Genomic DNA, 19,720 nt, shown 5'->3' with positions numbered 1-19,720 from the left:
ATGCCTAGTTTGGTGGCTAGTAAGTTTAAGATCAGCAGATTCCCAATCCCATACTCATAAATTGGTTGCGTTAAAAATACTTTGTTTTAAAACCACTATGTATTTCACTCAAAGTGAAATTTCCCCTAGGAATAATACTGTAACTGGTAGATAGGATCCCAGCTAGTTGGTACTATTCCACTTTAAGTCCTGTTAAACCAGTAATATATCTAAAAATTTGAATTTCTCCTTTGAGATTGATCACAACCCTAAAAGGTCCTTTTCTTATCCCCTTCTGTTGCTAGTCTCCAAAGATACTTGCTCCCACCCCCATATTGGACCATGCCTTCTGGAATTCATGCCCTTGTGCAGTTTCTTCTCATATTAAATCTGACCCAGTTCCATGAGAACAAGTAGCATGTGGCAGAAGTGGTGCGGTATGATTTCGAGCCAAATCAGAAGGACCCTTGCAGCTTTTGCCTTGCCCTTTTAAAACACACACTCTGCTGGGGGAGGGGGGGGAGTGTGGGGCAGTGCCAGCCAACAAGTAAGAAGTCCTACTGCTCACACTGTGAGGAAATCCAGTTTAGCCAAGGAGAGAGAGAGAGAGATCTTGGCGGGAGAGAGAGAGAGAGCGCGCGCGCTCTTGGAGAAAGAGAGATGCCTGATCAGCCAACAGCTCCGCCAACCAACCCAAGTGAGATGTCATATGTGGTGAGTAAAGGAACTGTCCTGGATGTCCAGTCCAATTAACTCTTAGATAATTTCAGCCTCAGTTCTACCTGACTGCAACTGCATGAGAGACCTTAGTCAATAACCTTCCTGCTGAGCTCAGTCAATCTACAGAAACGCATGGGCTAAAAAACCATTGCTGTTCAGGCATTATGTTTAGGTGTGATTTATTACACAGCAGTAGATAACCAGAACATACATTGTCCTGTCTCCCATCCTTTTTCCTATACTATGTTTTTTTGAATCTTATTTCTGCTACAATTTGAATCTGGCTACTCTTGTGAGCTAGCCTGGAAATCTGAACACTAGTTAGAACATCGAGGCTGGGATTGTGTGCCAAAGAGATTGGCAAGGAGAGTAGATGAAGGAGACTGCAACATAATTAGACATTTCTATTTAGGCTTAGGAAACAGTTACGAGAAACTAAATACTGCTCTTCCTCGGAGCTTCTCAGGGGTTGGCATTGGAGGATATATCTGTCAGTAAGTTCCTAAGTTACGTGTTCAAAGAGAAGTGCCTCTATTAGAATTTCTATCTCAATCATGTGCATTGTTTTAATTAAAGGTTCTTTTCTAAGATTCTCAAACAACAGATATATAATTGTATTTATAGTATGGAAGACAATTAAATTAGAATCTTTTTCAAGATAAAAATAGTGTCTTTGAAATTGCTCACATTTCTAGAGAATAATGGTGCTATGATCAGTAGTTTCTGTTCCATTAGCTTCTTCTTTCCAACTAGGCAAATCAATAAACTTTATAGTGTTTGTTTTTCACCTTTTATTGCCACCATTTATTCAAGTGCAGACTTGCCATTGTAACTTGTACTTCTGGATAGGCAGTCATATATTTGCTTTGTTATATTGATAAGATTTTTTTTTTTTTTTTTTTTTTTTTTTTTTTTGAGATGGAGTCTCACTTTGTCGTCCAGGCTGGAGTGCAGTGGTGTGATCTTGGCTCACTGCAGCCTCCACCTCCCTGGTTCAAGCGATTCTCCTGCCTCAGCCTCCCGAGTAGCTGGGATTACAGACACACACCACCAAACCCAGCTAATTTTTGTATTTTTAGTAGAGACAGAATTTCACCGTGTTGACCAGGCTGGTCTTGAACTCCTGACCTCGTGATCTGCCTGCCTTGGCCTCCCAAAGTGCTGGGATTATAGGTGTGAGCCACTGTGCCTGGCTAAGTATTTTTTTTTTTTCAGTGCAACTTGTGCTGGTCCTTTTGTGAAGCAAGAATATTCAAGAGTTTATAGATATAAAAATATTCTCAGCTCTTACTAAAGAAAAACAGATAAAATCCCAGACGTTCCCAAAGAATGGGCTTCATAAGGTTCAAGTAGATAGCTGGTATGGATTTTAATTGTCTTCTAAATCATCCTTTATGCAGGGAAAGCCTAACATGTTTGAGTGATTACTGTTTGTTTGGCATCCAATAGTGCCAAAATGGACTTTGGCATCAGACTGATTTGGTTAATTTTAGGTGCTTTTTTTTTTCTTTTCTTTTTTTTTTTTTGAGACAGAATCTTGTTCTTGTTGCTCAGGCTAGGTGCAATGGCGTGATCTCAACTCACTGCAACCTCCACCTCCTGGGTTCAAGAGAGTTTCCTGCCTCAGCCTCCCGAGTAGCTGAGATTACAGGCACCCCCCACCACACCTGGCTAATTTTTGTATTTTTAGTAGAGTCGGGTTTTCACCATCTTGGCCAGGCTGGTCTTGAACTCCTGACCTCGTGATCCACCCACCTCAGCCTCCCAAAGTGCTGGGATTACAGGCGTGAGCCACCGCGCCTGGCCCTAGGCTCTTATAATTTAGCGAGTGACCTTGGGTATGGGACCTAACTTTTATAGCCTCAAATTACTCATATGTAAAATCGGGATGATAGAACCTGAAATAGAGTGGTTTTGATGATTACATGAGATACTGGACCTAAAATGCACACGGTGAATGCACCATAAATGTTAGCAACCCGTCACTTACTCAGGAGCTTTCTGGGGTAAATTGCTGTTGTGTTTTCACTTATTGATCACTACTTTGGAAAGGTTAAAAGTGTACTTTTAAAAATCTCAGTTGGCAGGGTCTTAAGATGACTTGAATCTATCAGGTTGTACCTGAAGAATCTGGAGTATCCTTCCTCATCTAATTCTCCAGTTTTTCTCCCCTTGAATTCCTCTGTCAGAAGCACAACTTTAAGAACACCACTTCTCTGCTCAGAAATTTTCAGTAGCAGTTTGGAGATGACCTCAGGCAATTGCACACCTTTTAGCTTCACATTTAAAAGGCCTTCTACAATTGGGCCTCTGGGTCTATCCTTCTAGATTTATCACATTCCCTAGTAGAGGGAATTCCCTAGGAGGGTGTACTCCTACCAAATGAGGTCAGTTGCATGCTCTTCTGAATACATAGCTGCATTTTTCCCCCCTGACTTCACTCCCATTGTTCACTCTGCCTGAAATGTGTATCCTCTTCTATTTTTACCTCCCCAAACTCTACTCATCCATCAAATAAGACCTCATTCAACAATTGCCTCCTCCACAAAGCCTTCTGTTACCTTTCCTTGTGGAATCATCTTTTTCCTCTAAGTGTCGAGAACATGTTGTTTACACTTCAATTATGCAACAATCACAACCTGCCTTTCTTATTAATATGCAAGCTTTATGAAAGCAGGGATCATTTTTTATCCAATTTTTGTTTGCCACAGTAGTTAGTACAGTTAAATCAGTGCGTCCCAAACCATCTTTGAAAAAGAACCAGCTTTGAAAAAAAAAGCAATCTGTTGCAGATTGAGATGTTTGTAAAACACAATAGAAATGAATGATTAGAAAATTAAAATAAAAATACAGGGCAAAATACAAGCCCAAATGTCTCTCTCTCTTTTTTTTCTTTTCTCTTCTTTCTTTCTTTTTTTTTTTTTTTTTTGAGATGGAATTTCACTCTTGTTGCCCAGGCTGTAATGCAATGGTGCGATCTCAGCTCACTGCAACCTCTGCCTCCCAGGTTCAAGCGATTCTCCTGCCTCAGTCTCCCGAGTAGCTGGGATTACAGGCACTCACCACCACATTCGGCTAATTTTTGTATTTTTAGTAGAGACGGGGTTTCGCCATGTTGGACAGGCTAGTCTTGAACTCCTGACCTCAGGTGATCCGCCTGCCTCAGCCTCCCAAAATGCTGGGATTACAGGCGTGAGCCACTACACCTGGCCTCCAAATGTCTCTTTATGATAGTCAATAGACGTACATTTGTTCTCTCAAAGTCCTGTAAATATATCTAAACACTTACTTCCTGTTCTCTTCTCATTTCCCACTGGTAAAAATAGTTCATAGTTGGGCACAAGTTGATGGGCCACATATTGAGTAACCTGACATTACCTACTGCTATGTAAACATATTGGTTAAATAAGTAAATCCATGGACCAGAGAAATGTTTTATAACACTTTCTTTTTCAATTATTGTTTGTTTCAATGTCCATTTTTTAAGAATATAGGATAATTAATTATTAATAAACCATCATGAAATTTGGTCACATTAGCTTGCTGATTTGTGAATCCTATTTTGATGCATTTAAACAAGCCAGCAAATCCAAATATGATTTTCTTTGTGAAAGTAAAAAGGCTGAGTGGGGCTGGGTGGATTAGCTCATGCCTGTAATCCCAGCACTTTGCGGGGCCGGGGTGGGCAGATCTCTTGAGCCCAGGAGTTCCAGACTAGCCTAGCCAACATGAAACCCGATCTCTACTAAAAATACAAAAACTAGCTGGGTGTGGTGACACATGCCTGTAGCCCCAGCTACTCAGGAGACTGAGGTGGGAGGATCACCTGAGCCCAGGAGGCAGAGGTTACAGTGAGTCGAGATCATGCCACTACACTCCAGTCTGGATGATAGAGTGAGTCCTGTCTCAAAAACAAAAACAATAACAAAAAATACCCCAGCAAGGTTGATGGGAAACTTGCTACTTGCCAGAAGTTCAGAGAGTTTCCCTATTGAAGAAAAAAATGAAAACTCCCTAGTAGGCTTAGTGTTCTGCCTTAAATAATATTATTTCAAAAAAAATTCCAAATCAAAGAGATATACATCATACAATTTACATGGTTAGTCAGAAATTACACTGAAAGTTCATTAAATCACATCTAGGGAATTTAAGTGAACTCAAGTAAGTAAATTAACTGCTGAGTTAATTAAGTTGTTAATTAGTTAATTAACTGTTATAGTTTTAAGTGATGCCATTAACAAACTGACATAAATTTCAGTTTTACTTTCCTATATTTAGAAGCCCTTCATGGAACTGTAAAAGCTGGAGGGCCTAATTCTTTTCACAGAGTTTCAAACAAAATACTAATATATTTATAATAAGATTTTTATTATTTAGGGTTGAAGGCATTTTAAAGCAATTCATCTAATTGCCTTTTTTTTTTCTTTTTAAATCAGAGGGTATTCTTCATTTACTTTTTTTTTTTTTTTGAGATAGAGTTTCACTCTTAGTTGCCCAAGCTGGAGTGCAATGGTGCGATCTCAGCTCACTGCAACCTCTGCCTCCCGGGTTCAAGTGATTCTCCTGCTTCAGCCTCCCGAGTAGCTGGGATTACAGGCGTGTGCCACCACACCCAGCTAATTTTTTTTATTTTTAGTAGAAACAGGGTTTCACCATGTTAGCCAGGCTGGCCTTGAACTCCTGATCTCAGGTCATCTGCCCACCTAGGTCTCCTAAAGTGCTGGGATTACAGCCGTGAGCCACTGCGCCCGGCCTCTTCATTTACTTTTAAAAATATAAAATAGAATATGTAAGTGAAATAAACATGCAAATATTCATAATGTACAGCCAGTTTGATATATGCTACTCCTTCTGTTTGCATATTGTTGTTAGCCCTGAAGGTTTTGGAAAGGTAGGCTGCAGTTATTTGCTATGAAACAAATCATCTTAAAACCTAATGGCTTGAAATAATAACAATCATTTACTTGGTCTATGGATCTGCAAGTTGGGTAGGTTGGGTGGAGACAGTTCATCTCTCTTGACGGGGACTGGGTGATCCACTTCTAAGATGGTTCCCTCACTTGGCTCTTGGCCAGGAGCTCAGCCAGGGCTGTCTCTTGGGACCTTGTTTCCTCTCCTCATGGCTCTTTCTATGGGCTGCTCGTGCTTCATCACAGCATAGCAGCAGGCTTCTAAGAGTGAGTTCTTAAGAGGTCTGAACAGAAGCTGTCAGGCTTTTTATGACCTAGCTTCATAAATCACTTCTGCAATGTTACACTGGTGAAGCAAGTCACCAAAGCCTGCCAAGATTGAAGAGGAAGGAAATGACTCCACTTCCCAGTGGGAGAAATAACAAAGATCTAAAGGAGTAATTCAGTTTGGTAAGTTAAGGAAGACTTGTAAAAACTCACATAGTAGGCTCTGATACCGAAAAACAGGGAGTTTTTGTTTTGAGACACAGTTTTGCTGTTGTTGCCTAGGCTGGAGTGCAATGTCACAATCTCGGCTCACTGTAACTTCCACCTTCCGGGTTCAAGCAATTCTCCTGCCTCAGCCTCCCGAGTAGCTGGGATCACAGGTGTCTGCCACCACACCCAGCTAATTTTTTGTATGTTTAGTAGAGATGGGGTTTCACTATGTTGGCCAAGCTGGTCTCAAACTTGTGACCTCAAGTGGTGCACCCACCTCGGCCTCCCAAAGTCCTGGGATTACAAGCATGAGCCACCGCACCCAACCAAGAGGGAGATTTATAATGTTTTCTTAGTTAAGGCTGCCCCACAATGAGCTGAACATTAGAGTAATCCCATGAGCAGATAATGTAGTAGAAGAAGAACTGGATTTGGACAGAAGATTTGGATTTACATTGAAGTTCTATTGTACTGTTTGAGAGGTTTTTGAGAAAGGTATTTAACCTTTCTAAGATTCTGTTTTCTCATGTTTAAAATGATAATACCTGACCTATTTCTGTACATGCCAGAGTCTTTGAGTTCAAATGAATTACTGTATGGAAAAAGTGTATTTTAGATTAAAAAAAACAAATTACATATGTATGACTGGTATTCTGAGTACTAGAATATACCCATTGTACTCTCTTCCTCATACTTGTCTGTTGTTACATTGTTACATTCGTTTATATTGCATCTTTATTTATTTGTGTACATAAGTAACCCCAAATTCTTGAACTAGTGTGTTCACTGGGAATCACGATTCTGACCTCAGACAATTTGCTTATACATTGGGAGGATGGAACCAGGAATTTAGGAGAGAGGGCATTTCTCCACTGCTGGAAGTTCAGACTTTGGGAGGATGTGAATTTGGGGAGGTGGAGTTACATAACCGATGTTGAGATGGTACCTGTGAGACAGGGGTGATTTGGGGCCAGCTGAATTTCTGCATCCATCATGCTTTAAATCTGAGAGTCTGAGCCATGGTGCTAAAGGGTGTCAAAGGTTGTTAAGTGTTTGACATTGTTGGTGATGGTCACGGGTATGGTCCAACAATGGAAGCCAAAATGATCTCGCCTGGTCCTAGTGAGGTCTTGTCATTAGTGAGCAATGCCAGCCAATAGAGCAACTGAAAGAAGCATTAGAGATGATGGGAACAGAGGAAGGAATTGATTACATGTAGCCTAACGAATTATAGTTGGAGATGCTTGGTGAATAGGACTTTGATGCCCAAAAAGTAAAAGCAAGGCAATCCAATACCTCCCATGAAGGTTTAAAAAAAAAAGTGTAGTGTCCAGGACAACCACTGGGAAGGAAGGGGCCTTGTGGGCTGGGGCTTATTCAAGTGTAACTTAGTAGAAGTAAGGAAGCTATGAACTTTCTTCCATAATCTCTGTAGGCCTTCCTTTTACCCGTTAATCAGTGTCTCACATCTCATCTCCCTTCGAAGGTGTGAAATCTTTGAGGGCATTCCCCTCTTCTTACAAAGGCAGCGCTTGTTAAGTGTTTGGTGAATTGTATTTCCAAATGAGTCTAAGATACACTGTTGCAACTGTTGTATTGGATACTGGAGAAGAGAGAACTTATTGCACCCTTGTAAAAAGCACTGGCTGCCTTGAAGATTGTAAAAAAGAAACTGGAGGCAAGCCACCCTGGGCAGTCAGTCAGCTGCTTTTTGCTGCCTGCCTAGTGCGTCTTGTGTTCTCAGGTGCAACTGATTGGCAAAAATTGGTAATATGCCCTTGACCAATATTTCTAAAAGCTCACAACTACAGAGTTGAGTATGCGCAGTATGTACTTTGTAGAAGCGGAATTCTGCTCATGGTAGCAACATCCATGTGAGCTTGAGTTGGCACCTGATACAAATGTCCTGGGTAGTGTGTGGCTTGAAATGGAGTCAGGGAGTGAATAAAACAAGTGTTCCACATGGTGTCTAAAACGTAGTTGTAACAACTGAACAGCACTTTTCCAAAGCAAAAAATCAATAGATCTTTGCAATATACAGAAATTCCCGGTTATCTGGACCAGTCAGGAAACAAGGTGTGTATCAAATATTTCAGTTTTTAGAATATCCTGCTAGGATTTTTTTAATTTTTTTTTTTTTTTTTTTTTTTTTTTTGAGACAGGGTTTCCCTTTGTCACCCAGGCTGGAGTGCAGCAGCGTAGCGGTGTGATCATGGCTCACTGCAGCCTTGACCTCCCAGGCTCAGGTGATTCTCCCACCTCAGATTCCTTAGTAGCTGGGACCACAGACATGCGCCACCATGTCCAGCTAATTTTTGTATTTTTTGTAGAAACGGGGTTTCACCATGCTGCCTAGACTGGTCTTGAACTCCTAGGCTCAAGCGATCCTCCTCCTTCACCCTCCCAAGGTGCTGGGATCATAGGCATGAGCCACTGTGCCTGGCCAGATTATATTTTATGGGAAACACTGTTGATTGTCTACTCTACTCACTATCCAGTCTTTCCCTCTTTCTCAGTAACAAGAACTCAAAATCGTTGAATCTGGTGCCTAGCTATAAAATGATGTTTTTAGATATTCTTACAGATAAGAGCACCAGTGATAAAGTATGCAGAGGTCACTAGGTGGGGCTTTCCAGGAAAGTTTTTCTAGGGGCCTGAATTGACTGGGAAGCACATGGTTTGTGGCCTTCCCTTATTTTCATCCTGCATTGAATGCTAACTTAATAGTTAGAGCTGAAGCAGCCATCTTGAGACCATGAAGCAAACTTGAGGATGGAAGTCATAAAGTAAGGCTGTTGGACAGAAAGAAAGAGCCTGCATTCCAGATGAACCTGGAATTGCTATTCTAGCCCTAGACTGCCTATCTCTGTGAGAAGAAAAAACAAAAACAAAAAAACCCAAATATCTCTCTTGTCTTAACCACTGTTATTTTTGGTTTCTGTTATTAGTTGCCAAGATCAATATTTTCTTCAGGATATTACATGTAACAAAGTTATCACAACACTATGGAGATCACAAACTTACTTTAATTTGTATATATTTTAACCTCTCCTTGTTTCAGATTTGACAAAAGCTAAATTACAAGAGTTCTTATGGGAGAACATAAGTTTAAAATGATGTCAAAAGACTCCCTGCAAAAAAGGTGAAGACACGAGAAAGGATTATCTGAACATATTTTAATCTTTTTTTCCTTTTCATTTTATAATTCCAAGTCATAGCAGGATCTCTTTGTTTTGTTTTGTTTTTCAGACAGGGTCCTACTCTGTCACCCAGGCTGGAGTGCAGTGATGCAATCATGGCTCACTGCAGCCTCAATCTCCCTGGGCTCAGGCGATCCTCCCACCTCAGCCTCCTGAGTAGGTGGGACTAGAGGTGCACACCACCATGCCTGGACCACCGTGCGTGGCTAATTTTTGTATTTTTTGTAGAGATGGGGTTTTGCCATGTTGCCCAGGCTGGTCTCGAACTCCTGGACTCAAGTAATCTGCCTACTTCGCCCTCCCAATGTTCTAAGATTATAGGTATGAGCTACCGTGCCCATCCTACATCAGGAACTTTAATGCCTTACAGACATATTAGGAACATTGTACATGGAAATTTTGACTAATAGAGAGTCTCATTTAATTGAGTGTCACCAGAGAGGGCTCTGTGTAGTATAACCAAAACTCTGCTAACTGGCCATCACTTGTCTGGCTAATGAGAGTAACTAAGGCTCTCCAGTTCTCTGTAAAACCCTTTGCAGCTGGCTGAGTACCATATATCCAGTAATTAGTTGTGTTTCTGCCCAAATCTCTTTGTACAAATTATATTTGTTATGTGATTATATAATTTGATGAAATGTGCGGTTTGGTAACTTTATGAGGGGGAAAGAAAAGGATTATTTCTATGAAAACTAAGTTGAATGCTTGGAAACATATATAAATTTCCCATAAATTTTGCTTTTGGATGAGGTGTGGGGAAGCCAATAGTAACTGGGAATCTGTTAAGATACTGCCAGCAGATTGCTTTGGAAGGATCTTTAAAAGATAGTGCATTTTGGCCGGGCGTGGTGGCTCACGCCTGTAATCCCAGCACTTTGGGAGGCCAAAGTGAGAGGATCACTTGAGACTAGGAGTTCGAGACCAGCCTGACCAACATAGGGAGACCCTCTCTCTACAAAAAATAAAAAAAAGCTGGACATGGTGGCATACACCCGTAGTCCCAGCTACTCAGGAAGCCGAGGTGGAGTGTCACTTGAGCCCAGGAGGTCGAGGCTATAGTGGGGCATGATCACATCACTGCACTCCAGCCTGGGTGACAGAGTAAGACCCTGTCTCAAAAAAAGAAAGAAAGAAAGAAAAAATGGTGCATTTTGAGTCTGGTGTGAAAAAAATCTATGGGAAACTCCAAAAGAGTGGACCCAGAAGCAAAGGGACTTAAGCCCTTCTTCTAAAAGTGGTTAATTCGTAAGTATGTTAAGTGTTTTAATTGAAAATGAAATGTTTAAGGTGTATGTGCTTGTTAGTAATACTTCATTCTGTCAGGCAGTTTAAGTTCGTCATTCCTTTAGGATGGATAAGAGTGCTTTTGCTGTGTATACAGAATTCATACTTAGTACAGGTGTGTTAAATAAAAGAATGGCAAGCCAAGGGAATTAAGCAGTGATTTAATGGACCAGGTGGCGTTCCTACTACTGTGCTATCCTGTGCCACTGGGGGGCAGGTGTTACTAATCTATCACGGTCCTCAACTGGCTTCTCTTTAATATTGGAATACCAAGCAGCCACTACCAATCAATCAGTTGGCCCATGAAAGGAAATCTCTTTGCCAACCATGGTTGAGAGTAGGAGAGTGATATAGGTGAAAGTTATGCATTGGCATGTGGCTTGAGGCTGGACAGGTTGGAAATGTGTTGGGAAGATACACAGGAGACCTTTCCAGGACACCCACCATCACGTGGATTGCTAGGATCCATCTGCCATCCGGCCAAGCTTCCTCTGTAGGCAGTGGCCCCTACCTCATCACTCCATTGGCTCTTCCTTCATGGGGACTGTACTCTAGTGGAGAGGATGAACTTGTCAGAGAAGGGGAAAGTCGTATCAGGATATTCCCCAGAATCACTGCAGCTGAGTCACCCCCCTCAGCAGAAAAGCGTTATAGTTGGGCCCTGAGGGCAGAATGTCTAGTTTGACCCTGGTTTCAGCACTTCCTAGCTACGACTAGGGCAAGCTACTTAACCTCTCCAAGTTCCCATGTTAATGATAATGGGTTTATAAGGACTACATGTAATAATGCATGGAAAGCATAAAGGACTGGTTCTCAGCACCTTCAAATCCTCCACAATAGGGTTTCATGAACATGAATCTATGAACTCCTCTTCAAAATCCTGTGCACATTTTTTTGCCCGGGATCCATGACTTTCACCAGATTCTCAAAGGAGCCTGGGACTAAAAGAAAAGCAAAAACAGAGCAAAACAAAGCAAGAGAAACTTAACACTTTCTTGTTTAGAGCAGCTCTTCTCCAACTTTAGTGAACCACCTGCCGATCTTGTTAAAATGCCAGCTCTAAGCCAGTAGGTCTAGGGATTATCAGGCTCTGCATACTTAAGAAGTTCCTAGTTGGTGCTGCGACTGCTGATCCATGGACCTCACTTTGAGTAGTGAGGGTTTAAAGTGTCTTAGTTGTTTGGGCTATTATTTGTTATAACAAAATATCACACACAGGGTAGCCCATAAACAACAGATATTTATTTCTCCCAGTTCTGGAGGCTGAGAAGTCCAACATCAAGGCGCTGGCAGATTCAGCCTCTGGTGAGGGCCTGATTTCTGGCTCCTAGACAGCACCGTTTCTGTCTGTCCTACATGGTGGAAGGGGCTGAAGGCCTCTCTGGGGCCTCTTTTATAAAAGCACTAATCCGGTTCATGGGGGCTCCACCCCCATAATCTAATCATCATCCCCAGGAACCACCTCCTACTACCATCATCTTGACTGACAGGATTTCAACATATGAATTTTGGGAGGACAGGAACATTCAGGTCAGAGCAGCTTCCACATCTTGATTTTCTTCTGCAGTGTGGAGAGGCACTGTAACATGCTGATTAAAAGCATGAGCTGTCAGGACAGACAGCCTAGGTTTGCTGCCTGGCTTTGTCCCTTCTATAATGTTGATGAAGCTACTGAACTTCTCTCTATCTCAATTTCCTTATCTGTACAATGGGGGTGATAACAGTATCTCGCAAAGAAGGTTGCTGTAAGGAATAAATGAGTTAAAGAGTTTGTAACAAATCTGGGTGAGGTGCCTGAAGTGCCAGCTACTTGGGAAGTTGAGGTGGGAGTATCGATTGAGCCCAGAAGTTCAGGTTCACCCTGGGCAACACAAGACCCTGTCTCTAAAATAAATAAACAAATCCCTATTTTTCTACCAGCAAATTTGAACCCAGAATCCAGAACTGGATTTTCTTCCATCTAAGTCCTAATTCACACACATAGGACCTGGAGCCATAAAGAAAGTTGTGGTGCATGGCTTATGAAGAGTGGCAATCAAAGCGGGGTCACAGTGCAGTGTAGCCACAGTGCAGTGTAGCCACTGTCACATGAGAGAAAGTTCAATGTGGAACAGAAACTCCAAGTCACAGTTCTGTCTGGCAGCTGAGCCTCCACCCCAGAGCACACACCTTGGTGAGGGGCTGAGCTGGGTATTCAAAAGACCTCCCACCCAGCATCATCCTCTTGCCATAATTTTATTTCTCCTGTTGGCGTGTTGTCTTTGGCACTCAATTATCTTCTGAGAAAACATGTGGAAACTATGATTTCCCTCCCTGACCCTGCTTTTTGGATCTAGGTTTTTATTCTTTTTCAGGAAATCAAAGCATGTGGCCAAATACTGAAGCAAGAGGATGTCTGTTTATTGGTTTTTTTTTTTTTTTTTTTGAGACGGAGTTTCACTTTTGTTGCCCAGGCTAAAGTACAGTGGCGCCATCTCGGCTCACTGCAACCTCTGCTTCCTGGGTTCAAGCGATTCTCCTGCCTCAGCCTTTTGAGTAGCTGGGATTAACAGGTGCATGCCACCACGCCCAGCTGATTTTTGTATTTTTGGTAGAGACAGGGTTTCACCATGTTGGCCAAGCTGATCTCGAGCTCCTGACCTCAGGTGATCCTCGGCCTCCCATAGAGCTGGGATTACAGTGTGAGCTACTGCTCCTGATCTTTTTTTTTTTCTTTTAAAAAATAGGTCCAGGTATATTCAGGTTGAAAGAACTGATTAGAGTTTATGATTTGACTAGCCCAGAACTTTTTTCTTTTAAAACCAACTTTATTGAGGTACAATTTACACCAAATACAAATGCACTCATTTAAAATGTGTACTTCAGTTGGGTGAGGTGGCTCATGCCTGTAATCCCAGCAATTTGGGAGGCCGAGGTGGGAGGATCAGTTGAGCTCAGGAGTTTAAGACCAACCTCAGCAATATGACAAAATCTCATCTCTACAAAAAATACAAAAATTAGCCAGATGTGGTGGCACGTGCCTGTAGTCTCAGCTACTCAAGAGGCTGAGGTGGGAGGATTGCTTGAATCTGGGCGATCGCGGCTGCAGTGAGCTGTGATCATGCCACTGTACTCTAGCCTGGGCTAGAGTGAGACCCTATTTCAAAAAGAAAAAATAATAAAATAATATAAAATAAAATGTATAGTTCAATGGGTTTTGACAAATGTTCAATGGGTTTTGACAAGTGTGTGTGGCTGTGCCATCAACATCACAATCAAGATCTAGAACATTTGCATCAGTCTAAAATGTTCCCCTGGGCCCACTGGAAGTTCTTCCTGTCCCAGGCAATCAGTGATGTGATTTCTATCAGCATAGGGTAGTTCTGCCTGTTCTGGACCTTCACATAAAAGGAATAAATGGAACTTTACACATGTACTATTTTATGTCTGGCTTGTTTTGCTCAGCGCAATGTTTTTGGGATTCATTATTTTTGTTATGTGTATCACCAGCATCAGTAACAGAATCTTTTTTAAAAAATCTTTTGGTTAACTCAGTCAAAATGTCAACCATTATTTGTACATTATAAATTAATAATATATGCACTTTGAAATGTGTTTGTTTTTGGAAAAGCAGCTCATAGGTGAGGAGTACCACCAAGTTCTAAAATATTTGAGTAGCCATGAGTAATTGTTTAATTGTGAGGACTGGGGAACAGTGGGAAGGCTGGCTGCAGTGCTGGCCCTGCCACTGACTGAGTTTGAGCAAGGCCCATCACCAACTGGGACTCAGTTTCCCCAAAAGGATCAGTCTTTGCTGTCTCCTGAGGCCCATCGTAGGTCTGACACACATGCTGTTTTGGGGATGGCCACTGAGCAGCGGGGCCAGCAGAGGGAGCAGGAGTCAACAGATGAGCTGCAGAGTTTGGCCAGCGCCTTGAAGGGGCCTCTGGGACACAGGCCACCGCAAGCGCAGGCACCACCTCATTCCAGAGCTCAACATGTTCCCGTGGTGGACTGAGTTTTAAAGTGACTTATGCCTTTAGATATGACTTTGCAAAGAGATTTCTTATTAGGGTGAGCTTGAAGGTTCTTCTATTTATTTTTTTTGTAATCTAAGAAAGATCTTACTGCCAACAAAAGGGGGGCATAAACAAATAAGAGATCTCTGTGTGATCTTAGAAGCAAATACAATAGATTCACCTTCAAAATTTATTTACATTAACCTTTAAAATAAATTAACTTTTAATGGTCATTACCCTAGAGAAGAATTGTACAAAAATGTCAAAAGGGGCTTCTTTGGAGTATACAAGAGGGTGTGTGTAGGTTGTGTATAAATACTATGCTATTCTATATAAGGGACTTGAACATCAGGAATTTTGGTATCCAGGAAGGGTTCTGGAATCAATTCCCCTAAAATACCAACGGATGACTGTATAGAATTGTCAAAAATAAATTATTTTATAACATGCCATGGTCTAAAAATAGTAGTGAGTTTTTAAAAGCCGTAACCTGATTTGCCTCTGAGGCCCTCTCTGTAAGCATAGTCAAAGGGACATTTCATCTGAGAAATTACCCTTGCCTACAATCCCTACACTGTTAGCTCACAGAGTTATTTCTGTTCTCTGTTTCCTTTGCTTCTATAGCCATAACTGATATTGCATGAAATATTTGTGGTCTTATATTTGCTCCCCCAATGCTTCTCTTTATAATATAGAACCACCCAAAATCAGAGAGGGGAATTAGGGTGCATGTGACTTGCTGAGAAACATCCTATAGACATTTAGGAAAGCTTCAGAGTACCACCTCTACCTCTCCCACAGCAAAACATTGTCTTGGAACAACCACGTTGATGAAAAGTTTTGTGATTTTCTAACTCAGCAATATGACACATACGAATAGGGAGGGTAAATATACTATAAATGGCATTTTCCAGGTAAAATTAGAAGAGTACTAAAGAGGCAAGTTGTAAAAAGGAAGCTTTTGCTGAGACTCCTGGAAGGAGCAGAAGGAAGGGGGTGAGGGTAGTAAGAAGAAAATAAGGCTGGGCGCGGCGGCCCACACTTGTAATCCCAGCACTTTGGGAGGCTGAGGCCGGCAGATCACTTGAGCTCAGGAGTTTGAGACCGGCCCAGGCAACATGGTGAAATCCCATCTTTATTGAAAATACAATAAATTAGCTGGGCGTGGTGACTCGTGCGTGTAGTCCCAGCAGGAGGGAGGCTGAGGTAGGAGAATCGCTTGAACCCAGGAGGCGGAGATTGCAGTGAGCTGAGATTGCATCACTGCACTCCAGCCTGGGCAACAGAGTAAGACTCCATCTCAAAACAAAACAAACACACAAAAAAGAAAATAAAATGAAGGGTGGAAATTAAGGAAAGCCTGTCTGAGCAGAGACAACTTATAGCTCCATCTTGTATTAAAAAAACCCTCACTTTTCTTGTCAAAAAGTGACTTGACAAACCTTTATAGAAAAGATGAATGGGCTGGGCATGGTGGCTCACGCCTGTAATCCCAGCACTTTGGGAGGCCAAGGCAGGCAGATCACCTGAAGTCAGGAGTTCGGGACCAGCCTGGCCAACATGATGAAATGCTGTCTCTACTAAAAATACAAAAATTAGCTGGGCTTGGCGGCGGGCACCTGTAATCCCAGCTACTCGGGAGGCTGAGGCAGGAGAATCACTTGAACTGGGGAGGTGGAGGTTGTGGTGAGTTGAGATTGCACCATTGCACTCCAGCCTGGGGGACAAGAGCGAGACTTTGTCTCAAAAAAAAAGAAAAGATGAGTGGAGGCCTGGCGCAGTGGCTCATGCCTGTAATCCCAGCATTTGGGAGGCCAACATGGGCGGATCACAAGGTCAAGAGATGGAGACCATCCTGGCCAACATGGTGAAACCCCATCTCTACTAAAAATACAAAAGTTAGCTGGGTGTGGTGGTGCTCACCTGTAGTCCCAGCTACTCGGGAGGCTGAGGCAGGAGAATCACTTGAACTGGGGAGGCAGAGGTTACAGTGAGCTGAGATCGTGCCACTGCACTCCAGCCTGGAGACAGAGCAAGACTCTGTCTCAAAAAAAAAAAAAAAGAAAAGATGGATGAGTTATTTTAGCTATCTCATGCCACAGAGAAAGAAGGCCTCATGATTATTTGTATTAGGCTAGCATAACACTGATATAAAAACCTGACCAAAAAAGCACAAGGAAGAAATGACCTCAGAATAACCTCGTTTAAAACTCTTGATGCAAAAATCCTAAGTCAAATACCAGCAAGTAGATTGTAACAGCACGTTGGAAGAAAGTAAACCATGACCAAAGAAGCTTATTCTAAACATTCAGGGTGGTTTACTAGTAAGAAGGCTATACAAATAATTAATCACATTAAAATGTAGAGAAGGGTCTGATGTACAGGCTGGGCTTTTTTTTTTTTTTTTTGAGACAGAGTCTTACTCTGTCACCCAGGTTGGAGTGCAGTGGCACGATCTTGGCTCACTGCAGCCTCCGCCTTCTGGGTTCAAGCCATTCTGCTGCCTCAGCCTCCTGAGTAGCTGGGATTACAAACAACTGCCACCACGCCCTGCTAATTTTTTGTATTTTTAGTAGAGTTGGGGTTTTGCCATGTTGCCCAGGCTGGTCTTGAGTTCCTGAGCTCAGGCAATCCCTCTCCTTGGCCTCCCAAACTGCCAGGATTATAGGTGTGAGCCACCAAGCCCACAGGCTGGGCTATTTGAAGACTTTTCTAGGGCTTGGTACTCTTATTTTTAGATACTAGATCATATTAAGAAGGAAAAGGAGGCCAGGTAAGGTGGCTCACGCCTGTAACCCCAATATTTTGGGAGGCTGAGGCAGATGGATCACGAGGTCAAGATATCGAGACCATCCTGGCCAACATGGTGAAACCCCGTCTCTACTAAAAATACAAAAATTAGCTGGGTGTGGTGGTGCGCGCCTGTAGTTGCACCTACTTGGGAGACTGAGGCAGGAGAATTGCTTGAATCTGGGAGGCAGAGGTTGCAGTGAGCCGAGATTGTGTCATTGCACTCCAGCCTAAGTGACAAGAGCGAAACTCTATCAAAAAAAAAGAAAGAAAATAAGTTATCCAGGAAGATAGTGAAGGTAAAAGATTCCTCAGCAGAATTTCCCTCCTAACAAAAAATGGCAGCGCCCAAATCATTTCTTTTCTAACAAAGAGCAGCCTGAAAAATTGAGCTGCAGACATAGATAAGCAAGCCAGAAGCTTGGACAGGGGAATGCCGGCAGCTGTGCCAATGCAAACTGGCTACCTGAGGGCCAGGTATGTTCAACATGGAGAGTTCATCTTCCCTTTTCTTTGTCACCATGGTACAGTAAAAGAATAGGCAACATGGTGCCAGCCAGGTAGAGAACCCATCTGCATAATAAAAGATGAGAGTGGGGATGGCCAGATTTTCACACGCTATGCAAACGGCACACCTGGTCTGACTAATCTTTTGCGACCTATGTAAACCAAACACCGCCTCCCCAAGCTCATCTATAAAACCTCCTGCCCTTCACCGTGGAGGCAGCAACCCATTTCTCCAGGCACCCTCTCTCTGCAGAGAGCTCTTCTCTTTCTTTTACCTATTAAACTTCCACTGTGCACCTCACTCTTTGTATGTCCGCATCCAGTTTTCCGTGAACGTGAGACAATGAATCTCAGGTATTTACCCCAGACAACGATGTTGCTTCATCATCACCACCATAATCTGCCAGGTCATCTGTCATGGTGACTTTTAACCCCCCTCCAGGAACCACACATTTCTTCTTCTTTTTGGCTTTGCTTTGCTTGCTTTCGTTGGTGAACTGGTAACATTTTTCAAGTCATCAATTTCCAGTGAAATACACACATATCCAACTAAGACTTCCAAAAAACTGGCATAATATAGTGACTTTTCATATTGTATAATTTTATCTTTTAGTAACTTTCCAAACTCTGTAAAGTCATCTCTTAAAGATGGGTTCATAGCATTTATTCCATAAACTGTATTATTTTTTGAGATGGAGTCTCGCTCTGTTGCCCAGGCTGGAGTGCACTGGTGTGATCTCAGCTCACTGCAACCTCCACCTGCCAGGTTCAAGCAATTCTCCTACCTCAGCCTCCCAAGTAGCTGGGACTACAGGCACGCACCACCACACCCGGCTAATTTTTTATATTTTTAGTAGAGATGGGGTTTCTCCATGTTGGTCAGGCTGGTCTTGAACTCCTGACCTCAGGTTATCTGCCCACCTCGGCATGTGTGAGCCACTGGGCCCTGCCTGTATTATTAACTATGAAAATTTCCTTTGCTAATTTGAGGTCTGACTCTTCCTGTAATTTCTTTAGCACTGTTTATCTGTTAAATTGTTCTTCTGTTCTTCTGGGTTTTAGAACTTTAGGTTCTCAGGTTCTTCTAACCTCTCTTTAATTTCAACTTGCCTTTTCTTCTATTGTTGTTCTTTCTCTTTTATCTTCTCTGCTATTTATTTTTTTCTGAAATTTTAATCTCTGGTTTTATTTCTGCTTCCTCTTTGTTTTTTTTTTCTTTTTTGTCATTATCTTCCCAGTTATCTTTGATGTCCTCATCCTCAGCTTCCCAGTGGTCCCCGCTGACAGTGCCACCACCCCGCACCTTCTGCACCAGGGATCCCATTGAGGACTCATCCCCACCCCCACCCTGGGAGTCAAAGTCCCTTGCCGCTGCCACTGGGCCTGGCGGTTGTGAGGGGGAGAGCTAGCCAGGAGTTAGTGCCATGGAGGGGAGTCACTCTATTCTCTATCTTGATTGTAGTTGTGGATATAGGCCTCTCTGTATTTGGCAATAGAACTGTACATCCAAAAAAGTAAATTTTACTGTATGTAAACATAAATATTAAAAATAAATGTAAAAACCAGGCTGGGTGTGGTGGCTCATGCCTGTAATCCCAGCACTTTGGGGGGCCCAGGTGGGTGGATCACCTGAGGTCAGGAGTTTGAGACCAGACTGGCCAATATGGTGAAACCCCCTCTCTATTAAAAATACAAAAATTACCTAGGCGTGGTGGTGCATGCCTGTAATCCCAGCTACTCGGGAGGCTGAGGCAGGATAATTGCTTGAACCTGGGAGGCGGAGGTTGCAGTGAGCCGAGATCATGCCACTGAACTCCAGCCTGGGCAACAGAGCGAGACTTCTTCTCAAAAAAAT

General features: G+C 42.5%; 1 pseudogene; it reads right to left on the bottom strand.

Annotated features, from left to right (window-relative positions):
- The window catches only part of LOC129043483 (eukaryotic translation initiation factor 3 subunit J-like), a 23,926-nt pseudogene extending 4,737 nt beyond the window's left edge, over window positions 1-19,189 (bottom strand).
- Between the last annotated feature and the right edge of the window lie 531 nt (window positions 19,190-19,720).

Source organism: Pongo pygmaeus, chromosome 13, assembly GCF_028885625.2.
Source record: "Pongo pygmaeus isolate AG05252 chromosome 13, NHGRI_mPonPyg2-v2.0_pri, whole genome shotgun sequence".
Taxonomy (NCBI): Eukaryota; Metazoa; Chordata; class Mammalia; order Primates; family Hominidae; genus Pongo; species Pongo pygmaeus.
The sequence above is the reverse complement of the archived record's forward strand: the minus strand, read 5'-3'. Positions and strand labels throughout refer to the sequence as shown.